At 38.7% G+C, this 26,681-nt stretch overlaps 1 long non-coding RNA gene across 1 annotated transcript in view; it reads left to right on the top strand.

Annotated features, from left to right (window-relative positions):
- The window catches only part of LOC132652140 (uncharacterized), a 29,279-nt gene extending 19,550 nt beyond the window's left edge, over positions 1-9,729 (top strand). The window contains exon 4 of the long non-coding RNA XR_009589623.1: positions 9,610-9,729. This is a non-coding gene — a long non-coding RNA (uncharacterized LOC132652140). The remainder of the gene's footprint in view (positions 1-9,609) is intronic.
- Positions 9,730-26,681: the final 16,952 nt, after the last annotated feature.

Genomic DNA, 26,681 nt, shown 5'->3' with positions numbered 1-26,681 from the left:
GCTTTGTGAAGTGGAGAGTGTCCTGTAGTCAACCACCAAAAGGCTTTGATCTTATAGCTGTAAGAAAAAATGAGTTTGGCCATGCCTCAGTAGTACACTACTTACTTGCATGTGCAAAACTTTGGTTTCAGTCTCTGCAATCACTGTGTCTTTTGTAGGAAGAGAAAATGAAAGGAACTCATCAAAAGCTTCAATAAAGATGGAAGTGGGTTCTTTGCCAATTGAGCCTCCTTGTAGACATTGATTATAGTTGTCAGTACCTTGATTATAGTTTTGCAGAAGATGCACCTAAACCACATTCTGCTATGAAATAGGCACTTCTTTTTGTTTTGTGTCATAAGATTGGGAAAATTGTTTTAAACAAAGACAATGAATAAAATATCACAGAGGTGATGGTCTCTTCTCAGTGTAACATGTTTTTTTTTTTTTTTTTTAATTGTCTGACATCTTTTGATCCATCTAGTGTCCCTATATCTCAACTGTACTATTATGTGGGCATTTCACTTATTTTTACTCATAAATATGTAGGGTTTTTTTTTCCAGTTTTTGGAGACAAGCTTTCTCTGTGTAGCCCTGGCTGTCCTGGACTCACTTTGCAGACCAGGCCAACCTCAAACTCACAGTGATTCACCTGCCTCTGCCTCCCAAGTGCTGGGATTACAGGCATATGCCACCATGCCTGGCTGCTATGTAGTATTTTATAGTGTAAATATATCATACTTTAAAAAATTATTTTAAAGATCCAGTTATGTATATGTCTGTGTATGGGTATGTGCATGTGAATGAAAGTGCCCGCTGAGGCCAGAAAAGGTTGTTCAATGCACTGGAGCTGTGTGAGGCTAAGGACTGAACTCAGGTCCTCTAAAACAAAACAAAACAAAACAAAACAGACCTGTGCTTAATCTCTGAGCCATCTTTCCAGTCCTAACATTAAAAACAAAACAAAACATTTTACTTAGACCTACTAAATAATTTTTTATTGTTTTCAGATAGGTTCCCATGAATAAATCTGTAATGAACAGTCTTCTATGTATCTTAGGCAGACATCATTATTCATTTTCATTGAGTATGTATCCATAAATGACATTGCTGATTCATAAGCTACAGCTTTAAGAGATATCACCATACTGATTTCTGATGTAGTTGCAAAGATTTGCAATCCAGTTGATTAATCCAAAAAGAGAATTTAGTTCCTTCACATCCTTGTCATACTTTGAAATTGACAGGAATTAAAATTTTAGGCATCTTTCCCTGTGTGCAGTCTTATACTACAGAGGTTTTGATCTCTATTTCCACAATAACTGCTGATGTCAGTGCTTACTAAAATGTGTGATTGTAACAATATGGCATTTTGATATCCATTGTGGTGAAGCACTTGTTCAGATCATTTGTACACTAGTTCATTGGTATGTTTCTTTAGGTTATTTTGAGAAACTTTAAATGAATTCTGGATAGGAGGGTTTTTTTGAGGGGGTTTGAGTATTTACCCTTCAAATATTGGTTTCATGCTGTTTCTACATGAGGATGAAAGCTAAGACTGGATTCTGTGTTTTAGAAGAAAACACAGAAAAATATGTTCATGACCTTGAACTGGGCACATAGTTTTCAAACATGATAAATAAGTTGCCAACACTAAGAAAATTATTGCTAAATTGGCTTATAGCTATTTTAATAACTTCTTACAAGTCTCAAAGAATGCCTACTTGCTCGCTGTTTCTGTTGCAGCTATTGTGCTCATTCTTTCTAATGGAGATTCAAATGGTTTTCAGTTTATAATTATTATCTGTAGTTGGAAGAATTTATTTACTGCTGGTATATCGTCTCTTCTGGATTGTGGTAATACTTAGTGATGCTTAGCAACTTTGGGGCTTCAATAGCTATGGATCAATTCTTTATTTAGTTGTAATTTTTGGGTCTGTATCACATATTTAAACTTAATGCAGATTTGGGTAACATGATTTGAATGATGATAGTCTCAGGGACAAAAAAAAACCCAAAACATTTGATTGTTTGTTGTTTTCCTGGGCTAAGTCATCCTTAGGTCTTCATCTCATGTATACGGAAGTGCTTGAAAAGTTCCAAGGCTTTACAGTTCATGCCAGTTCTCACACAGCAGAGTGGGTGGGAAGCAGGCAGTAATGATAAGTTCAGTCTGTGCGGCATGTTTAACTAGGGTGTCCAAAATAAAAAGTGTTTATGCCTGTCTGTGGTAACACCTCTGGAAAATAGAACTCTGGTCCCTAGTCCTTTCTGTACCCATGCTCCAGCATAGTGCCCCTCCCATAGTTCAATAGCTGTATGAAATAATTAAGTTTAAATTTATCTCTATTCCAGACAGAAGTGTGAGGAAGATATGGTTGGAATCTTTCTTTCTTTTTTTTTTTTTTTTTTTCTGAAGACTGCTTTAGGACGATGTTATTCTCATTTGTGTAAGTTTTGAGTATTTGACGAGAGTCTATGAAAAAGAGACTATGATAACCTTTTTGCCAATATCAAGGAGGTGTCAATACTGAAAAAAAAAAAAAAAAAACTCTGCTGTGCACCCATCCTGGGAATGACAAATCAGACAATACCTATTATCCACGTGTCATTTCCTGGTTGAGGACATAAAAACAGATCAAGGCAAAACCCAGTGCATGTTTAAATTAGCGGTGCAGATCGATGTCCATATTTCTTAGTGTCATGTTTCATTATGCTGAACTCTTTATGTCATCGTAACCTAAGGCATCTTAATGTAACCTGACATCCAGGCTATGTTGCATTAGGAAGATAAGAAGCTCTGCATTTAGTTAATGGTTGGAAGGTACTCTGGCGCCCTCCATTTGCCTAGCAAAAGGTTATCACCTGCTGTATGTTGGTGGGGTCATTGCTGTTTTAAAAGTTGAGAGGTCAGAGACCGACCACAAATTTAAATTTCTCAGAAATATTCCCTTAGGTAGACTTGTCATCTTTATGTTTTTCTCTGATCTTCTCCTTTTGAGTTTTGGTAGTAAAATTATGCTTTATGAGAGAGTTTAGATAAGATAATTTAAATTGACATTATTTGTTCCAATTTTTTTCATTTTTATTTTTTCTTCACAATTTATTCATTATATATCCCAACTGAAGCTCCCTCCCTCAACTCCTCCAGTCCCACCCTCCCTCCATCTTCCCTTTATCCCCTTGCCCAAGCCCCCTGAAATGGGGAGTTCTCCACTATTGCCCTCTGCCCATAGCTTGTTAAGTCTCATCAGGACTGCTTGGATCCTTTTTCTCCGTGCCCTGGCAAGGCTGCATCATCAGGGGTGAGTGATCAGAGAGCAGTCAACTGAATTCATGATAGAGGCAGCCCCTGCTCCCCTCACTCAGATACCCACATGGAGACTGAGCTGCCAATCAACCACATCTGAGCAGGTGGTCTAGGTCCTCTCCATCACCTGCCTTCTAAGATTTTGTTTGAATACTGTGACTTCCAATGCAGGTTTGTTTTTGATCATTTACTTTTGCATTTTCCCGATTTTTCATAGACAATTATCTGTATTTCTATGTAATATTTGTCATTGAGGACATAGCTAAAGTTTATTCAAAACTGTAATCTGTTTCCAGGACAGATATTATTTTGACAAATGTTGCTTAATAATTCTGTAACCTGAAGCATCTATAAACTTATTAGAGAAATGTTCAGAAATTTATTACCTTGTTCTACCAGCCTACAAAGGGTCTGGGGTAATGCTCAGTATTGTGCAATTGTAAGAAAAGGCTGCAGGAGAGTAAATGCAATTATATTATCTACACCACACTGCAGTACAGTACACTACACTCACTTTACTATTCCGCTGGACACACTAGACAAACTGCCTAGTACTAAATGCAAGAGATGGAAAGGACTTGTTAAAGGTTGATGAGAAGAAAACAGCACATTAAATACAGTGGAACAGCATAAAAGACGGGCGATTTTTCATCAGAAACAGTGATGACTAGAAGACAATGGAATGGCTATTTTTCATAATGGAGAGAAAAAGGAAAGAGAATCTGCTAATCACTGTGTAATCCTTACACAGTGTAAGGATTCTCAAACTGTCAGAAGCAGGGACTGGAGAAATGGCTCGGTGAATAAAAGCGTTTTCTCTTCTTTCAGAGGGTCTGGCTTCGGTTCCCAGCACCCACTTGGTGGCTCACTTCATTTTTCAGGTGTATCTAACACCCTTTTCTTGCCTCTGTGGATAAAAGATATACACATGACTCATACATCCACATGTAAGCAAAATACTCATATATGTAAATGAAAACATTTCTAGTATGTCAGAAGCTACACTCATGTAGCCTCATCAAAGATCAATAAACAATATAAAATTAATAAACATGAGCTAAACAAAGACAACAACAATAGACATGCCACCATGGAAGGAGAAAACAAAAGAAGCATTAATCCTATGAAAGGACCACAGGAAACTAAAGAATGATAAGAATGGGAGAATAGTCTTCCCCAAGAACAGCATTCAAACTGTCTGTCTGTGTATGTATGTATGTATGTCTCTCTCTCTCTCTATATATATATATATTTAGAAAACATATAAAGAAAAACAGTCATGGATTTGGAAGACATTAGGAAGGAATATATGGGAGGGCTTTGAGGGAGGAAAGGGAAAGAGAAATGATTATGGTATATATAATATTACAGTATAATAATATATAATATACCATAATATATAATATTAACATAACAAATAATATTATGGTATATATAATATGGTATATCTATTATATATATATAATATATTATAATCTCAAATTATATAATAATCTCAAAAATAAAAGAAGTAATAAAAACTAGGACAAAAGAAGATATTGTATACAAGCAAATTTTGGGAAGATAAATTTCCAAATTTACTTTTAAAAACATAAGTTTAGTGGGATGGAGAGACGGCTCAGGGGTTAAGAGCACTTAGACGCTCTTCCAGAGGTCCTGAGTTCGATTCCCAGCAACTACATGGTGGCTCACAACCACCTAGAATGAGATCTGTATATATAGTAGACAAATTAATTAATGAAATAAATAAATCTGCTTAAAAAAGACAAATTATAAATTTAGCTACAATAAATGAGAGCAGGTTCAATAGAGGAAACTGGGTTCCATCAGAAGATATGAAAGGCAATAACATGATTAATACAAGGACTAATGTACAAAAATTTATAACTTTTCTTGTATTTATGAAGGAAGAATGAGTCAAAGCAAAGATAATGTTGCAAGGTTGAGTATAATCCTGAACAGATAGAAGATAGCAATTGATAGTAATATGCTTGCTAATATAAGAATGCTAAGGAAAACCTGATAAATCAACGATGCAAATTTTAATTCCTAGAACAACAAAAGAATGACAAATTAAGTTCTTTAAAAGGCTTATAGAACAGAATAATAAAAATATTAAATTAGCAAAATAGAAGACCACCAAATCACAGAAAAACAAACACCAAGTTGAGAAATAATACTCAGAATGGAAAGGCAAACCACCAGATCGGATGTAAATATAAAATATCTATATTGTCCTTAAGAGGCAATTTAAATGTGAATAGATAGGATGAGTCTTAACGGAGTGTAGGGGTGTACCAAGAAATGCAATCCCAAGTGAGTATTAACAAATACACTCAGTAGTTAACACTGCAGACTTACAGAGCGTCTTAGGAATAATGTTATACTCACATTAACAGACAATCTTACTATAGTTGATAGCCAAAGGATACATATTATTTTCTGTTACACATGGATATTCAGATACAGAGTAGTAATTTAGTTTCTCGTAAAGTGCATCTCATTATTGTCAAGAAACTGTTATCTATGAAGTGTGTCTTTTGGATAATAACATTAAATTAGAAATCATTGAGAGTAAGTTGTATCGAAAATATCTAAATATTTTGAATTTAAGGAATATGTTTCTAAAACAATATGTGTATAAAATACAAGATGATAAAAATTAGAAGATGTTTTAAGTGAATTGTAATAATTTGTACTTGTGGACAAAGAAGCATTAATCATAGAAACTGTTCACCTTGAACAGATAAAATTCAAAAGCCTGGTAATATAAAACAAGGGTATTCTGAACTACTTGCGCTGAATTCAGTGGGCTGCTGCTGCTGCTCTTACACTGTGTTTGCTCTTACACTTGTGTATTTTGGCCAGTTTAGCTAGGGAGACAGGTTGTGCCTTGGTGAAGTGTCTGGGGCTCAACCATGGATCCCAGGCTTTGGTAGGTCTGAGGTTGTAGCATTGTGCCCCAGTACCCAAGTGGTAATCAGTGGGAGGTGAGCACAGCACTCCTGCATGGGCCTAGGGGTCTTTCTGATACTGATACTCCAACTGAGGACTATTCATGAAGATAACCTAGAACCCCTGCACAGAGGTAGCCCTTGGCAGCTCAGTCTCCAAATGGGCTTCCTAGTAAGGGGAACAGGGCTGGCTCTTGGATCACTTCTGCCTGAGAGGGGAGCAGGCTTATCAGGCCACAGAGGAAGACTATGAAAGAGAGTCATTAGGAGACCTGATAGGCTAGGGTCAGATGGAAGAGGAGGAGGTCCTCCACTATCAGTGGATTGGGGAAAGGGCGTGGGAGGAGATGAGGGAGGTAGGGTGGGATTGGAAGGGGACAAGGGTGGGGCTACAGGTGGGATACAAAGTGAATAAATTGTAATAAATAAAAAATTATATTAAAAAAACAAGAATATTGAGGATCTGAAACTTTCAGGTGTTTCTGATAGAGCTATAATCAGTAGAGCCACTTAAGACTGTGGGCTAGTCCCTTGTTATAAAGATAAATAGGCACTTACATATGCCCAGGCAGCCTTACTCCTTATATGAGAGGAACAAAACATCCTTCTATACATAAATTACAGAATTAGGCTCATAACAATTTCGGTTACATTAGCTTTAAGTTGCAAACCACCCAAGAACTGACAGAAATTAATCATGGTATTTAATATAATTGCAATCTACATCTAACAAAATAGGAGTGAACTCCTAAATTTCACAGCCATGATGGATCTTAAAGACATTAGGCTGAAAAGTGAGTTACACACAAACACATTGGTGATTCTGCCTATATAAAGCTTAAGGGAAAAAAAAAACAACAACAAAAAACACTAATCTGGAGACTAGAATTCAGGCATGGCTATTTGGAGCTCTTCAGAAATTACCATAAATGGCTATGTGTACTTTTGCATACTGATGTACATGTCTGGGCTGGGTTAAGCGTTTTTGCAAACTTTGCTCTCTGGAACACTTAAAAACTAATTCTTTTATACTATCTCTTCCACACAAATATCATCATAATAATTTAAAAGCATTTGGACATGGAAACTTTGAGATTCAGTTTGAAAAAAGTTTTATTTGGCAGGTGATGGTGTGTAACACTTAATGCCTTGGTTGACTGTCACAGATGTGGTCTACCAGCTATATGTCCCAAAGTACTAATTTAATATTCATAATCAGAAATACCACTTTTTTTCCCAAAATTAAATTGAACAGGTTGTAAAGATGGTTTTGTTGGAAGCATCTGCTTCTGACCTGAGTTTGGGCTTCCAGCACACACATAAAAACCTGAGTGTATTTGCATGCACTTGTGACTTCAGTGACATGTGTGCCTCTGTGTGTGTGTGTGTGTGTGTGTGTGTGTAGGCAGGTGGTCCCCTGGAGTCATTGCTCTATCAGTCTATCTATGAGCTTTAGGTTTAGGGAAATCCTGTCTCAAAAAGTAAATGGAAGGGCTACCCAGGAAGGTAAGTGATATCACTCCTAGGCATTCTCCATTCATGTGCTCCTGCCCGCAAACATGTGCACACTTCCGTGACATTCACATATACTACGCCGCACCCACATGCAACTACATATACAGTAAATGAATTAGTCATCAATTACACACATTTGTCATCTTTCAAATTCTCCCCTTTACAAGGAAATGGATTGATTTTTGCTTTTTTTTTTTTTTTTTTTGGACAGTGTCAGTTTTATAAACTTCCTTCAAGACAGAAAATGTCAATTCATCTTTGCATTTTCCATTGTACCTTTGCTTCTTTGCTTTTGAAGCACATGCTTTTGCTAATATTCTTTCTCCACTAAAAATTCTTCCCTCAGCCTCTCTCTGCCTCGTTCTTCTGAAAGCCTGAAACACAAAGCCCTATCCCACTAGTCTTGATGGTGAGCATCTAACTAGTAATGATTTCATCTTCGCCAAATCTTGCTGAACAGTGTATTCAGCTTGGTTCTTACACACACACCATGTTGTGTGACTATTTCTTTTCCATGTGGTTCTTTTCTTTCCATTAATATTGCAAACACCAAAAACATTCCTACTTCTTAGACCCTTGTAGCTAGCATCATTCTAGTAAAAAAAAAAAAAAAAAAAAAAAGCGTAACAGCAGAAGTAACCTCACTCAGAAAAAAAAAAGTAAAACACTCAATAATGTGTGTTTAGATTAAGAACACAGGTTTTGGGGCTAGGTATGAATTTGAATTCTAGTACTGAATCTCACACATTATACAAAATTGGCAAAGTCATTTTTATTTATGAAAGGGATTAGTAATTTTTTCTCCATTAAGTTATTTGTGGATTAAAAAAAATCACTTAGCAAAGTATCTTTTGTCTCTTAAGTATCTGTAATGATTTTGACAAACAGCTGGTGATGATTTTGTTATTGAGCAGCTACAATTTGTAATGTATATTGGTAGCTTTATTATTTTAGACTATTTGTGAATTTATGTTATATAATCTAGTCAACTTTACTCTGCAATTATAAATATGGTGTCAGAGAGAAAGTGGCCTATCATTATTCACTTTGTCTTAAAAACAAAAAAGTTCAAGGCTGGAGTTATAGCTCAGTGGTTAAGAGGACTTGATGTTCTTGTGGAGGACCAGAATCTGGTTCTCAGAACCCAGGCTTGGCAGCTCACAGCCACCTATAACTTCAGATTCAGAGTTTCCAACCACCTTTTCTGGCCTTTTCAGGCATCTGCACATACATTCACTTATGGATTCACAGAAAAGACAGACACATACATGCAGTTAAAACCAAACTGAAACTATTTTTTTTCAAAAAGAACAGTTTTCAGGCTTCAAACTTAGTATTTTTAATTAAGTATCCTGGGCCTCCAAAAATACCTCATGAAATAAACACTTGGTGAAGCTTGTGAACCTGAATTTCATTGCTGTGATGCATTTCAGTTGTCTCCTGACTTACATGCATACTCTGTAGTAAACACTTAACGTCCTTTTTACAAATAAATAGATTAATTAATGGAATTAAAGTGATAACTACATATCCTACATCACAATTTTACAACACAGAAACTATTTCCCCAGGTAAGAATGTACAGTTTATAATGTGAAACCCTGAGTTTCCTAATTTTTTTTCTATTTGCATGGGCAGTACAGGGCACATCTGTTCTCATATAACCACATGTGTTCATGCCATTATAGTTCAGAGAAAAAAAAAAAAAAGATCTGACTTAACTATTGTCAGTCCACCCTGTAGTATGATGTCAGCACTCAAAGTCAAGGATCCTGTGGCACTTTGATTATCCAATTTCTGTTTCTCTTAATTCTTGTCTAGTGAGCAAAGGATTTTTTTTTTCTTAACCAGGAAATGCAAGTCCTGACCTAGAAGCTACCCCAGAACCTCACTGAGTCCATTTCTTCTCTGCTGTCAAAGATGGAGTGAAATTCCATGCTGAGAAACGTGCATGGAATTCTGCAGATGGTGAAAGGAAGAGGTATGAGACCTGGAGTTTGGAAAATTAGCTCTAAAATGCTTCTACATTAAGGGATGATGGGTTCTGTGAAGGTGGTTTTCTGTGGCAGCTGCATTGTCTTTGCTAAAATGCTGTCTGGTTCTGAGGCATGCTGGGTGGTGCTGGGGTTGCTCCTAGATCGCCTCCTTTCCCCTGCCTTGGGCTCCTAGGGCATCTGTGGTTAAGTGCACTAAGAGCTGCTGATCATTGTGATTTCCTTTAACCAGCTTGAGACACATTATTTGCCTTTCAATTTTTGATGTCAGCCCCTAATGTGTTGGGCCAAACACGTTGGAACTTGTTAAGATTCTCCAAATAGCTTCTTTGTGCTGGTGGAATCACACCAGTGACAGGCCCTCACTCCATCACCCTGGAGCTTTTATGCATGTGTTATGCCCCCTACTGTCTTCATCACTCTGTCTCGCAGAGGACCTGACATTTCCATGCCAGAACTCAGACACCAGCAACACTTATTATTTTTTAAAACTTCACTTCTCAATGTATTTTTCTTTTCTCCAACTCATATGCCCATCATAATAAAGTTGCCAAAACTCTGCCTTCATTGGAGTGAAAACCATTAATTTGTTGTCTCAATTTAAGATTTCTGAATCGAAATAGAGGGGTATTCTCTATGGATGTAATGGGACATTTAGCAATTCATTCTTTTTCTTCACTTGCTACTTATTTAGATGCTCAGCGGTTAGTGACTTTGATGTGAAGTGGTGAAATTATAAAGACATTACGTATCATGAAAATATAAATGAAAGAAAACATAGACCCTCTTTTATATCAGGCTAAATTAACTGCTGTCATATTAAGGGTATTTTGTTTTATAAATTATTCCTGTTTCAAGGTATTTCCTTGTGTAAATCACTACTTTGTCTTTTATTTCTGTTGCCTTTCTTTGTGTCTCTCTTTTAAAACAAAACAAAACAAAACAGGTTTCCTTCTCCAGTACAGTGAAGGCAAAAAATTTTAGGATTCTAAATATTCTAATATAATTCTATAATATTCTAATATAATATTCAAATCAATCTGTCTGGTACCAAACTTGATCCAGAGTTTGTTATATGGAGATTGTAAGGGATTAATAGCCTGTGTGATTAGGAAGATTGTGTATTGGATGTATCTAAAGGTGCTTAGAATCAAATTAGATTCATAAACTATATTATTCAATATTTATTCTTTGAAAAGACTCCGAAAGTCAAGCTATATCTTTGATACTTTCCATGAAGCCAAGACTGTTGACTTTTGTTGCCCCACTGCTTACTTAATGGAGTCCCAGTATTTGCCTTCTGCTGAGGGAATGACTTGTATGCAGGTGTGGAGAAGCAGCATCAAGATGAAAAGTAGAACTTTCCTGTACCAGATTGTCTCTGGGCCAGGACTGGGCCTGGTGAGTCTGTTGAAACAGTTGAGAGTCCTCTTTGATTATGGTGGGAAGTGCATTAGCCCTAGCAATCCCATGACATGTGAGGCTGCTGGAGGAGCAGGAGAAATGGAAAATTATAGGCATTTAAGTAAAAAATTTGCTAATGTAAAAGACTTATTGAGGGCAGGGGTGCCTTCTGAAACTGTGAGTACTAGCATAAAACCAAGGTCAGGGGAAGGAGAGCACAGAGACAGTGAGAAATTTGGGGACTACTCTCACTATTACTCCATTTGATCTGTAATTTCTAAATTATTCCAACTACATTTTCCTGTGGCTAACTACAAATGGCTAGGGTTCGCCATGCTTATTTAGACCAAAAAGATATATATATATATATACTCAAATCAGGTGATTTGAGTTAATACAACTCAACTACCAAGAAAGGCTTCTTCTGCTAGACACAACTACCAAGAAAGGCTTCTTCTGCTACTACAATATTAGCAAAAGACATATAATTGTCTTCTCAATTCCCCATTGTCCTCTTTCTAATAGATCACTGCACTTGATGTACATGCCCCAAACATCTGACTTATTGGTGACTTATGGCTTCTTTGGCATTCTTCAACATACACTGAGAGACTTTCAACTAATTAATGACAGACTTCCAGACAGCATCATGGCTCTCAACCCACAGCTTGAGCTACATTCCTCTCTCACACAACCTTCAGCTCAGAGTAAATATACCAAAGCTATCCTTGCCCCTCTGAAGTCACTCCCTTTTGTCTTGTTAGAGCTTATCCAGGAACCATGGCAATGATTTGCAAATTATAGTGTAATAAATTCTTAATCCAGTTTTAGTTTAATATCTTCATTAATTATGTGGAAGAGGGAGACAACTGCCTACTAATTAAATTTTCAGATGTTTCTAAATTGGGAGGAGTTGGAAATCCAGCCAAGAGCCAAAATGTAATCTTGGGGAAGCTGTGAAAATACAAGTAGGAGTAGAAAGACAGCAAGGCTCTTGAGGAACAGTTTCATCATCCTGGGGACAGAAGCAGCCTGGAGGATCAGGCCAGTCATGGACTGTGACGGAATGATGACAGGAACTTCAAGATGGCCAGTGACAGATCTTTCTCCTTTGAGAAAAAGTCACTGCCTTCTCTCTGGTTTGTTACCAATGACTATCAAAAAACAAGAAAGAGCTCCAGCAAGTCAGTGGGTATGCAAAGCTGCACTCTGACAACTCCTAGCTCTTAGCACCTGCTGGGGCTCACAGAGATTACTAATGTGTGAAAATGACTTAGATGGAACACAAAACACTATGGGTATATAGAAACTTGCTACTTTTCCTGGGGTGATGATAATTATTATCAATCTCCATTAAGTTAAATTTAATTGAAGTTGATTAGGGGGGATCATGGCATGTAGGAGAAAAGAGCAGAGGAGAAATGGCAGCCAAAGTAGCTAGCACAGGCTTCTCCTCCTACATGGACACTTAGCCTAATTCTTGGAAATTGACCAACTTTTCTGGGATGGTGAAGATTCTTAGGGACCAAATAATGTGCCAGAGGGAACATTCCAGTGGCTTCATTAACTCCTTCAGGCCAGGTTACATGGAAACTTCAGTTAGAGGAAGTGGGCTTTAAACACATGACTGTGCCTTTGAGCACTATAAATTTTACTATTGTCAAGTGAGAATTTTTTTTTCTGGAGCTTTTTTCTAATCCTTCTTCAGTAACCTCTGTTGTATTCATTGTTCTTAGTCTTAGCCCCTAGACACCAATGAGGATGTGACTCCAACTTCCTTGAATAATTTTCTGACGAGTGGATGTTAGTTGTAATGGATACATCTGGTGTGGAGGGGAAGGGTGCAAGGAGATTTACTTCCAGGGCTCACCATCCCTAGATCCAGATAAAACCCCAATAGTCATAATGCTTGTCTTGCTGAAGAGGAGGCAAGTATCTCACGTTATCAAAATCTGACCAGTCAACCAGCTAAAGAATAGCTGCCAAACCCACCCTCCACATCCACAAAAAACAAACAAACAAACAAGCCAAAAAACAAACTAAAGAAACAAACCCAACAGTACCAGCAGCAAATACACCTTTGGACAGCAGAGTTTAATTTATTTTTTCTCAGGCTAGATTTTTAAGCCCAGAGGTCATAGAAAACCTTTTCTTGCATGTTCCACATCCGACAAGTGCTTAGCATAAAGACAGTACCCAAACCCTAACAGAAAACATTGACAAAACACTATTTCTTTCCATATACTGATGCTATACCATCACAAAACATGGGCATGGCTGTGTCCTTTTTGACGATGTAGTAAATAAAGGCAGAGTTTGGACATGACACAATTTCAGTCTAGGAAAAGTCAGGCAAGTCTTTCAAAATCGATCTAAGAGCTCCTCCAAGGAAACACTAGATTCTTACCTCCTGCTTACTACCTGGTGACTCTAAGTCCTGAAGAGCCAACCAATAAGTTAAGGATTATATGGAAGAGGCTAATAGGTTTTCCACCTTATTTTTCCTGTCACTCCTTCAAGGATTAAGCTAAGCCTCCATCTATGTTTCACCAGGGAGTCCTTGGGATTACAGCTTGCCTTTCTGTCTATCATGCTGACACTGCTACAGCGTTGACTCGATTTTGATGAGCCCTACCACTCATCATGTAGCTCCTTTTAGTCAAAGCAGGTATATAATTTATGGTGCCCAAAGCAGTTGTTAGTGTAAAGGAATTAACTAGGAGGGAGCCATGTGTACTAAAACAGTCACTGAATCCTTAAGTGGCTGTTCCTGCATAATTTGTGAACATTAAGATTTCTGAGCAATGTATAGACACACTTGTTACATATATATCAATATATGTATATGACATATATAAGCCAAACATATATATGTATATGTACACATACATTTATTTATCTATCTCTTTATATATACATATATATTTTTTCTTGAATTAGTAAGAAAATTATTGCTTCAATGTCAAGGTTTCAATGGATATAGAGAAAATGATCAGAGTTTTCAGGATACATTGGTACCAAGAAGATGTTGGTAGGATAAGTGGTAGGCTTTGGGGTAGGGTTTGAAGCAGCAAGTAGAGAGTAAAGGAGGAGTCCAGATGCCACCTAGAAACTGAAGGGAATATTTCTGTGGAAGTTGCAATTCATGATGGAAGGAGGCAATGAACAGGTTTGAGACGTAAGCTGAACCATCATTTGCCAAGATATTAAGACTCTTTGCTTCTCTGGGCTAGGTTGACATACCTTAACTATACCTGTATCTTAGTTTCTTTCTGTGGCTCTGATTAAACACTGGCCAAAATCACATTGTGGAGGAAAGGGTTTATTTCATCTTACATTTCAGATAATAGCTTATCATGGAAGGAAGTCAAAGCAAGAGATTGGAGACAGGAACTTACAGACACCACTGGAGAGCATTGCCTGCTCCTGTTTTCTTTGTCTTGTTCAGCTACCTTTCTTATGCTGCCAGGGTCCACTGCCTAGGGATGATAGCCCTCACAGTGGGCTGGGACTTTCTACATTAATTAGCAATAAAAAATAGTCTTACAGGTACGTTTATAAACCAATGCAATAGAGGTAATTTCTCAATTGAGGTTCACTCTTCCAAAGTGTGTCATGTTGACAACTGAAGCTATGATGCCTAGGTGTTATAGCTAGACTGACTTATGTCCCTCCAAAAACCATTAAAAGTGTTAAGGTCTTGATCCCAGTATCTCATAATATGATCCGGTTCAGAAACAGAGTCTTCAGAGAAGTAATAAATGAGAGCTCACATCCTTAAGGTGGGAGTTGACCCAGCATGATTAATAGCCTTATAAAGGGGGGAGGGTTGGCATAAAGACATGCACCTATAGTTTGCAATGTGAGAAAGAGGCAATATCACAAAGATTCTTTTGTAAACTATAGAGTGCCAAAGATGACCAGAGAACCACTAGCATCTAGAAGATATGTATGCATGAAGTAGGCTTGTTCCCATAGTGGTATTAATAAATTGATTTTTCTTTTAGTTAAACAGTGTTTATTATAAAATCAGTTGTATACCCAAATCCTCACACAAAGACTAGGATGTATTTAATTAACCTAGAGCACAATACTGGGCAATAATTAGTCCATCCTAAACATAGCTACCTCCCATTCAGTTTTCCCACATTATACTTGCTCTTCAGTCATATCGTAGGTTCAGTTCATTTCTTCTGACATTTCCTGGTCCTCTCCTCTCAGATATTTCCTCCCACTCATTTCTCCTCCTCTCCTCTGAACCAGGATGTCCTACCCTCTTCTCTCCATTGCTTAGCATTGGCTGGTTGTTTTTATTGGCATTACAGAGCACAAATGGTGGCATGTTTACACAAACTTGAGACAATGCAATGTCCAGATTGAAACCAGATAGTGGGGTAGAGAATGAACATTTGAATGAAAAGCGGTAAATTATATACATTCCACAAGAATATTATACCAACACCATAGTCTTTGGAAAGCATAAGTCCTGCCTCTTCTTTCATCTTGGATATTTGCCTTCCAGACAATGATCCAGTAGGTTTTATTTGTGTGACTTTGTTAGAGCTCTATGGATGTTTCATGTGAAGAGACCTGCTCAATGTATTTGAAGAGTCATGTGGTTCCCAAAGAGGACTATTTTTTTTTTAAATTTTTCATCAATTACACTTTATTCATTCTGCATCCCCCCACAAGCCCCTCCCTCCTCCCCTCCCAACCCCACCCTCCCTCCTCCCTCTGCTTGCATGCCACGCCCCAAGTCCACTGATAGGGGAGGTTCTCCTCTCCTTTCTGATCTTAGTCTATCAGTTCACATCAAAAGTGGCTGCATTGTCCTCTACTATGGCCTGGTAAGGCTGCTCCCCTCCAGGGGGAGGTGATCAAAAAGCAGGCCAATCAGATTATGTCAGAGGCAGTCCCTCTTCCCATTACTATGTAACCCAATTGGACTCTGAACTGCCCTGGGCTACATCTGTGCAGGGGTTCTGGGTTATCTCCATGAATAGTCCTTGGTTGGAGTATGAGTCTCTGGGAAGTTCCCTGTGTTCAAATTTTCTTGTTCTGTTGCTCTCCTTGTGGAGACCCTGTCCTCTCCAGCTCTTACTATTTCCCAGTTCTTATCTAAAATTCCATTCACTCTGCCCAACAGTTGCCCATCCGGCTCAGCATCTGCTTTGATAGTCTGAAGGGCAGAGGCTTTCAGAGGCCCTCTGTGGTAGGTTCCTAGGTTGTTTCCTGTTTTCTTCTTCTTCTGATGTCCATCCTCTTTGCCTTTCCGGATGGGGATTGGACATTTTTGTTAGGGTCCTCTCTCTTCCTTAGTTTCTTTAGATGCACAGATTTTAGTGGGTTTGTCCTATGTTGTATGTCTATATGAGTGAGTATATACCATGTGTGTCTTTTTGCTTCTGGGACAACTCACTCAGGATGATCCTTTCCAGATCCCACCATTTACCTGCAAATTTCATGATTTCCTTATTTTTCATTGCTGAGTAATATTCCATTGTGTAGATGTACCACAATTTCTGCATCCATTCTTCAGTTGAGGGGCATCTGGGTTGTTTCCAGCTTCTGGCTATTACAAATAAAGCTGCTACAAACATGGTTGAGCAAATGTCCTTTTTGTGTACTTGAGCCTCTTTTGGATATATGCCCAGTAGTGGTATGGCTGGCAAAGAGGATTATTAGAGAATATTTGAACGGAAGATTACTGAAACTCCAACTTGTTCTTTAGCATTCAGGAAGGATTCAGACTTGATCTTAACTAAGGTATAAGAAAGGTTAAGATTTTTCCTACATGCTACAGAAAATGAAAGGATGTGGTGTGGCTGGGATGTAAACCTTCCTCTTTAAGGTTTCCTGTTCTAAAGTCATATGGCTAAATGGCTCAACCACACTATTAGGATATGTTTAAGGCTGTCAGGGAAGTTTTCTTTTGCTTCTTTCAAACATTGTACTTCAGCGGTTTCTATTTTTCTATCCTACGTGTTGTTGTCTTCTGTTTGCAAACCATAATCTTTCAACTGATTTTTCCCCCAGCCTTTTGATCTCAAGGCAGGAGTAATTTTCCTGTGTAACAACAAACCATTTGTCTAGCTTCCTCAGGGATGAAGTTTCCCAAGTGAGTCGATAGGCCAGATTTCTGGCACTTATCCTTAAAGTTGATCTACAATTCATTCACAATTTTAACAAATTCCAACAGAATTATGTCTAAAATATATCACTCAAATTTCAGCAGGATATCCAATTTCCTTAAACAGCATTTAAGCCATCATGATTGCTCAATGTCATTATTAATAATATCACTTGGTACATTCTGATGTAACTCAAAATGTCTAAGAGTTTTCCTGTCCTAAACAAGATCTACAATGCTACTTTGTAAAAATTTGACTGAAAATGAGAGAAAAAAGTTTAGTTATCGATTTTTTTTTTTATTTTAGGTAAAGTGAACTAGTAGCTGTAGTTCAGTCATTCAGGTGTAACTGACTGGTGAGCATTCTCTCACCAGTTGACTTGAGCCACATTTATTCACACAGCTGCCTCCAGTGTAGGACTTGGCTCTGACTGGAGTGTTTAAGATCTGCCACCATGCCCTAAAGAAAACATATTTTCATTCCTCCCAGCCTGGCTCTAGGCATGAGAAGGGTAGTTCTGTAATTCCTCTTACACCCACTGGGGCCTAACATTGAGAATAAACTTCTATTCTTTTTTTTTTTTTTTTTTTTTTTTTTGCATCAGAACAGTTCTCAAGGTCATCACAAGCTTAAACGGAAAAATAGTCTCCACTCTTGGATGTAGGAAATATCTTGATCTACATGCAAAGGAATGTTTGGATAGCCAGTTTTGGAGATTGCTACTGTTGTTGTTTAATAACATTAGATAGTGTAATAACCAGAAATCTAGAATTAGAGAACATTTCTCTAACTCTTTTAAAAGCTTCATTGTGGTGTCTAAATTCACCTCTTTGTTTTTGTTCCCCTTTTATGTGTCACATTGATGAACTCTCTTTCCTCCACTGTCACCCTCACTACCAATAAGTATACTGGACAAGTGAGTGAGGCTACCTATTGAGGCTGTTGGAGGCAGAATTTTCGACAAAAACGCTCTTTACAACATTACTTATCCATAGGATGGATGGAAGAGCTTTAAAAATACAGATTTCTGAGGTCATATTATTCCATATTAGATTTCAAGGAACTGCAAGAGAGCTAGTTTTTGACAGAAGAAAGGGAAGGAGGAAGACAAAGAAGATCAAATGAAGGAAGAAAGAACAATCAACATTTTTGCTAGCACATCAGAAAATATATAGTAAAATAGTTGACAAAAGTTTTGGAAGACATTTCCAAGGATGGATAAGATATAAGTTTATAGAGGTGAAGAAAAAAATTAAAAAGTTCCCCATATTTAACATATTTTTTTCTACAGAGAACAGGAGGAAAACAGATATAGATAGAACAGTGTTATGACTGGCCTAGAGGCAGCTAGTGCACCTACCAGTAGGAAAAGAAGAAAACATCTGTCCAGAAGAGTTAAGTCACTGCGGAGGTCTGCTGTTTACCCAGTGTTCAAGACGTGATGGGAAGGCAGGTAACTGCTCTAAGGAGTGTTTTGTCTGTTTGTTTCCTTGCTTGGTTGTTTATTGGTTCCACGAGAACAATTGCATTTGGTGGTGATGATGTTAACTCCTTCCTGGCAGAAACTTGTTTCTCTTTTAACAGCTGGCCATTGCTTCTAAGGTCACTGGCATGGTCATTCACAGAAGCCTATGCCTTCTCAGCTTCTTTGTGCTTACTTTGATAATGCTTGAATATCAGAAATTAGTTACTTGGCTAACAATATTTAGTGCCCTAAAAGGCCGTGTTAGTAAGTATAAGGACCAAAAGAGAACAGAAGCAGTACCACGGTGTTCCCTGTTAGGATCGTGGGGTGGAGTTATGCCGCAGCTTTATAAATCATGCCATGTGGCAGGTTCCACGTGGGAGGTTTTATTGGGAGAGGGGGAGGGGTCTTTGGGCAAGGTGAGAGAGAAAGAGAGAGAGAGGGAGAAAGAGAGAGAGAAAGGAGGGGCCAGTCCTCTTATAAGGTGGCCCAGCGCATGTGCAAAACGAAAAGATGTATTGCAGATGGGCTGCTGATTTTGGAGTGGCCTCACAGATTCCTCATGTCCTGCTTTTCAGGTCCCCTGGGGGCTGGCCATAAAGATGCCTGTTTTCTGAGCCCAACATTCTATTCACCTGCTTGGTGGCTACAAGCCATGAACTCAGAGAATAAAGGAGAAGGTAATTTGGATAGTTCAGATGAGAAGACTGAGGAACAGAAGGCGTTAATTCCTTTTCAGGGGAGTTCGATTCACAATGACCTTCTAATTATATATTCTTTCTATTAGTAGTAGGGTTTTTTTTCTTCCCCTTTTACCATTCATTTGTTTGCATTTAAGCACAATAAAATTTATATTGTTATTGTCACTTGGGACAAGGAATATGAAAGGAATGCTTAGAATCCCACTCTACTATTTCAGATAGTGTAACTGAGAATCTTCTTTAGACTTACATATAGTGACGACACTCCTTTCGTCCTCCTTTCAGAGTTACATCATTGTAATGTAGTAGGATGTTTGAGGCAAAAATTTTAGCTATTAAGTATCTGAAGAGGTTAAGTGAATGTGGGCTGTAAACTTCACTCCAAGAAGCAGAAATTCTTTGTCTCAGTTGAAGAAGAGCCAAAGGATATGGATGGATATATTTGGAGTACAGCATATCACAGTCAGATTATTATATATGAGACTGCATATATTTCCAGGGATGTTTAAAGTATACTTGAAACTATACATTGAATTTCAAAGCCTTATTTTATTATTAATTATAATTATAATCTCTATATATCAGAGTTATTCTATGTCACTTCTTAAAGCAAAAAAAAAAAATTACAGAAAGGAGGACTACTAAGGAACATGAACAGAAAAAGAAGTGGAGAATGGTACAGGAGCCAGTGAGTTGTAGAAAGTGAGAGGGAACACATTAGACAGATTGACATGTGTGAGGTTGTACTTGGTGTATAACACAGCGCTTCCTCTTTAGTGATCCCTGAAAGAGATCACATATTTGAGCTGAGAGGTAATAAACATGTCTGGAGTCAGCACATTGTTTTGTTAAGGGGCCACATAATAAACATTAAGTTCCATAGTCCACATCTTTGTTTTCAGAATTCACAATGGCCTTTGTAGAGTGAAAGCAGATATACATATGTAAAAAAATGCATGTAGAAAATTTTTTGATATGACCAAAGTTGATCATTTTCTATGTGTCATGGAAGATTATTTTTCTGTAAAATTTCTTTTTCTTTTTTTTAAATTCACTCTTCACTCATGGTGTATATGAAAATATTTACAGGTTCAAGTGTGACTCAGAGGGCAAAATTTTGCACAGCTGTGCTAAGTGGCTATGAAATAATAGGAGAGAAAAATGAATCAACTAAATAAAACCAAGAACATAGTGTAAAACATTAAATTTGCTTGGGATAACTTTTCTCCATCTTATTGTTTTCTAGCCTATTTTTTTACAAGCTTCAGCTTGTTGTACTCTTCTCTAACACACTTCCATCCTTGCTATGAACATCTACTGCCTCAGGTATATGCCAACAATGTCAATAGCACATAAAAGAATAAATGTAAATTGAGGTTCATTCTGGCTTATTTATTCCTTCTCTGAATGTGATTTTGTGCAATGTCTTCCAAAAACACGAGACATCATAAGTCAATCTGTGTGCATTACACTCACTTACACTTAATACAAATGGGGTGATGAACTGTGACACTACACTTACAGGGACACTAGCAAATAAAATACATCTATGTCAGGATTCATAGCTGGGTAAGATTATTATTATCCAGGCCTTTTGTTAGCCTGTGTTTTCTAGTAGGCTAATGTGTAGATCCATTATAGGATGACTCCATTCTAACTCAAAAGACCTTTTATGTGCCATCAGTTGTGGAAAGCTGCCTTTCAGCATTCCCATCACACTTTTTTTTTACCGTTACTGTTTTAATGTTTTTTTTTCTTATTAGTTACATTTTATTAACTCTGTATCCCAGCTGTACCCCGCTCCCTCATTCCCTCCCAATCCCACCCTCCCTCCCTCCTCTCCACCCTTCCCCTTTCCAAGTCCACTGATGGGGGGACCTCCTCCCCATTCATCTGACCCTGTTTTATCAGGTATCTTCAGGACTGGCTGCAAAGTCCTCCTCTGTGGCCTAATGGGACTGTTCCTTCCTTGGGGGGTGGGGAGGTCAAAGAGCCAGCCACTGAGTTCCTGTTAGAAATGGCTTCCTGTTTAGGCTGTTACTTTGTGGGGAATGAAGGAGGGTTGTCAGAGAAGACTTCCGTGTCCTTCCCTCTCAACTATGCATCTATAGTCATTGATATCACAGCAAAAGTAGCCTTTTTACTCTTCACACTCACATGGAGCATGAAGCATGTAGTTTCCTGTGACAGCACAGACCATGAACCATAGCTCCTAGTACCAGTATGACCTTGGACCCAGACAAGGCCCTCCAAGGTAGCCAGATCACTAGCCTCAGGTGGCAGTGAAGGCCAGTCAGATCAGCATGGCCCCTGGTGGCACTGAGGCCCCTAGCATCATCATGGGTTCAAGGTGCAGCACACACTAAGGACATCTGGATGACCTTCTGTGGTAACATGGGCCACAGACCCAACACAGACCCTGGCTACAGAATCATGGACCCAAGCATGGCCCTTGGTGGCAGTACAGATCCAGACATCACCATGGCCTCCGGCAGTAGAGGTCACTCACATCAACATGGTTCCCTGAGGCAGTGAGGCCCATGGACATCAGCATGGCTTCAGACTGCTGCAGAGAACATGGACAACTAAATGGCCTTTCTTGGTAACATGGGCCATGGGTGACTAAATTTTTATGTAATGACAAAACCTACCCTGCCTTTATCTAGGAGAGTCAAGCTATACCTTATGCTAACAATGATTTTCCTTAAAACCACTGACACAATTGCACGTCAAGCACTGTTTCAGTTAAATTATTCAACTGGACCAGTCATAACTTGGGTCTGGATATTCTATATCCTGAAAATGAAATTACCAGACTCATCATCACCAACCATTCTTTTAAATAAGTAGAGATTAATATAGGCACACAAAGGAAAGGGGAATTTGAACTGTTTTGGTTCTAGCTTGCTAAAGTGATCACAAGACTAGAAAATATTTATAATTTCCTCTCTTTATTGTCCACACACTCCATATTCCCTTTGACTTTGTCTAAGATCTCAGTTGGGTTCTTCCCAAGTGGCTAACCTACATTTTCTTTCCAATAAGTCTGAGTCTTTTGTAGTCTGGATTTGATTGGCTTGCTGCAGTTTTCATTTACCATTAGACATAGATGCTTCCCCTGAGGCTTGAAAAATGTTGCCAGCACTTAGAAACCCTGAATTGCCTATACACACCACATCCCTCTTTGGCAGAGGGTAAATTCCCTGTTTGGGAGTCCTATGCCCCTTTATTTCCCTGCCATCCTGACATGCTATAGGTTACTCTTCTCCAATTAAACATTTCGAGCTGCAAGTCATTTGCCATGATTTACAGCAGCTGTGCACTTGCCAGTCTTACACAGTATTTTTTCTTATTACTTAATTGTTTTAGCAGTGCTCCAGCCATTAGTTTCCGAGTTCTGAAAACAGGAAACAGAAGTCTTCTATTATAGACGCCTGCCTAATTAGCTCAGAGGCTGTCTAATGGGGGCTATTAAAAATGCAAATGAGGTGTGATCAAACAGTGAAAAGTTGGGTCTTGACAGACTATCCTCATGTACCCACCCCTTGAAAAACCTGACACGATACTGAATACAGTAACCTTCCTCTCTTTTGCCATGGGAGACAAGTGTCCTGACTGCTCTCTTTCTTCCCCACCTAATCTGGATGACAGCTTGAATAGGGCTGGTAGTGAAAGTATCCTTATTTCTCACCCCTTAGTCTAGGTATCTCACCATAGCGGAATTAAATGTAGAGCTCTCTGTACCTTGCAGGGTTACACTTTGAGCTTCTAGCTTACTAGGTATGAAGAATGACAGCACTTCCATCAAAGTCTCAGGAAAGGTAGAGGAGCTGATACAGGAAAACTCAGTTTGAGCATCACTAATCTAGGGCCATCTTGAGTCTATTGTAAATTCAAAGCTCCCCTTTTATTTCCTTCCATGCCATCATCCTGTGGGATTTATTTTCCTAGTGCCTTGTGTATGTTAAGCATACCCTCTCCCACTTATCTGCACCCAGACCCCCCTCTTGTTTATTTATTTTTTCTTAATTAACAATGCAGTGTTGTTTAGCTAAGCCAGAGGATGACTTGGTGGAAAGGTTTCCCTGAATGTTCATAAATCTAAATCAGGGACATAAGCCCATTCCTTTCGATTACATTCATGTACTCAACAATAGACATAGATCTTGACTTTGTCATCTGAAACATGTTACTGGATGTTACCTTTTAATAGAATTTAAAAATTAATATCAAAGAGTTGTAGAGACCTCAAAATTTCATAGTTAATTTGCCACTGTGGCACTTTATACATATTCATTCTTGTGTGCCCCTTACCAAATGAGTCTCCACAGGCTAGGGTAGCATCAATTGTGTCTTCTGGGTCCCACACCAACTCAGGTAATGTTTGTTGGCTCAACAAGTTTGTCTGAATAGTAAAGCTTTTTCCTGTCTCATTTTATGTATGTTTCTTCTTCAAGACCAGAAGATTTTCTCTTTTAAACATAGGGTGGGAGAAGGAAGGGAAAGTGGTACTGGGACTACAGCCAGGATAATAATAATAATAATAATAATAATAATAATAATAATAATAATTTATTAAAAATAATTTTAATTGTATATGTGCTTGCGTGTGTGTGTCTTTGTGTGTGTATCTTTATGTGTGTTTGTGTGTGTGTACAAATAAGCTGGGTTACAAGTAAAAGCCAAAGGGATTGGATTCCCTGGAGCTAAAGCTGGAATTATAGGGGTTTATGAGTAACCTGATGTGGGTACTGGAACTGAACTCAGATCCTTTGCAAGAGCAGTGTGTAATTTTGTCTGTTGTGCCATCTCTCTAGCCCCATTAATAATTCCTATTCACTGAACTTCTGTATTATTCTGGAATATCACTGAGGCTTTCAGGTAGAGCCTTGAAGACTAATGGGCAGACTCTTCTGATGGCAAGCCTCAGGTCTTTATGCACAATTCTATATGGTTGGCTGATACAGAAAGTCTTGCAGGTTGCAAATAATCCAAACAACCATTCTTGGTTGCTCACACTCTTTTTATCTTCTCCTATAACCACAAGGCTTTACACTATAAATTTATGATAGATATGAATCAGTGAACAGAGAATGTACTTATTCTTACAGCAATGTCTAAAAGATGGAGCTCTCTGTTCGCAGAAAAATATCACAGAGAAGAGGCATTCTTTCTGTATTCAAGGGCCTCTTGCCTCCTTGTTATGTTTTAATGAGAGCCAAGTCCAATTAGTTAGGTATACTTTCTCATTGGTCTATGGCTACAGATTAAATTTGTGGGGGAAAAAATACCCCAGATTTTAACTGGCTATATGGTCCTCAGCTACTGAAGTAGCTGCTTCCATCATCTCCATCAGCTCCTGTGGGCTCAGAAGGCTATAAGAGGAACGACAAAGAGTGAAAGGCTACACTGTAAAGTCCTGACTAAAGGACAATGTCTGGTGTAGCTCTACTTTCTGAAGGAGGGAATCAGCCACCAGACCCCCTTTTTTATTAGGGTTTTCATGGTGGTTATCTTTGTTCTGAACATATGCCACCACCAAGGTTAACTTACAGAAGAATGCGTTTATTGGGGCTTCCATTTTCAAAGGGTGAGTCCACAACCATCATGGCAGGGAGTATGGCATTGGGCAGGTGGGTATGGTGCTGGAGCAGTAGCTAAGAGCTGACATCTTGCAACACAACCATGAGGCTGGAGAGAGGCAAAAGGGGAGGGAGGAAGGGAAGAAGGGAGAGAGAGAGGGCGTTTGAAACCCATTTTCCACTCCAGTGATCCACCCCCTCCAACGGGACCACACCCACAAATCCTTTCCAAATAATTCTACCAGCAGGAGAGTAAGAATTCCAATTTATGAGTGTATGGGTGACCATTCTCATTCAGAGGACCACAACAGTGTTTTCTGGATTTGAGGAGACATACGTAAATTCTGCTTTCATGTGTGATTATTGGTGCATTAGTGAATGGAACTTATGAAATTATTACATTAACCGTAGTTTTTACTAAGGAAGCCCAAGCCTTGCAGTTACCCTTTGTGTTCTGCAGAGAGAACTTGCTCTAAAAATCCCTGGGTGGTCCCTACTGTGTTTTATGTTTCCTTACATCAGATGTTTCTTTGTGACAGGAATGCAAAGTACTATACATGCATTGCAGACCTGACCCAGAGACCTTAGAAATCTCATAGAAGCCTTTGCTCCAACTCACATCCTGTTCCAAGGAAGCATTCTTGCCTTGCCCCTCACTCACTTCAGCTTCATTCACAAACACCTGGAAGGGAGGCTCTGCCTGCTTTATGCTCTGCCTTGTGCTGAGCATTCTGTCTCCTTTGTTAGGAATGGAGCTGGTCCACTGGACTTCATGCTTCTCTTCTCAGCAGAGGTATTTCACAGGTGATCAAGATATATTTCCACAGCCTAAGCAGGGTTCTGCATCCCTGTGCGCATTCCTTCCTCACTGATCTGGTAAATGGGCTGCCAAGTACAGGGGAACTAGAACATTGTAGGCACTGACCATGCATCCCCTGTCTCCCAAGCTGCCACATTAGAATCGCAGGTGTCCACGGTTTTCCTCGCTTGCCATGTGTATCACTTGTTGGACATTGTACTCTCATCTGATTTCTAAACCGAGGAAGCCAGCTAACTTATAATTCAACTCTTTTCCTTTATGTGGTGTTAGCATGGAAACCAGAGACTTTTGCAGTGTTCTAACCCCAACCCATGCTCATCACTGTTGAACAAGATTTATTCTGCTGTGTTTGACAGAATCAAAAAGAAAAACTGCACTTAAGAAGATGAGAACTGATAGACTAAGATCAGAAGGAAGGAGAGGAGGACCTCCCCTATCAGTGGACTTGGGGAGGGGCATGCATGAAGAAGGGGGAGGAAGGGTGGGATCGGGAGGGGAGGAGGGAGGGGCTTATGGGGGGATACAAAGTGAATAAAGTGTAAAAAAATAATAATAATAAAAAGAAATTAAAAGAATTTTCACAATAAAAAGTATCTTAAAAAAAAGATGAGAAAACTTCCATCTTGTGCATGGAAATTGTGAAACAACAAGGTCTTGTTTCTGTTTAAGATGTGGTGATAGGGTTTCTTCTACTCCAACTGGCAGTTGGGATTCTCCAGCAGTGACTGAGAGTCAGTCCTGGCTACTGACTCTCAGTAGACAGTGGATAGTAAACAGTGGCTGTTTTTGTCTATGTGGTAGATAAAGGTTGGATTTATCCTCAATA

The sequence above is a fragment of the Meriones unguiculatus genome, chromosome 2 (assembly GCF_030254825.1).
Source record: "Meriones unguiculatus strain TT.TT164.6M chromosome 2, Bangor_MerUng_6.1, whole genome shotgun sequence".
Taxonomy (NCBI): Eukaryota; Metazoa; Chordata; class Mammalia; order Rodentia; family Muridae; genus Meriones; species Meriones unguiculatus.
Note: the sequence above shows the minus strand (reverse complement) of the source record. Positions and strands in the feature narration are given on the sequence as shown.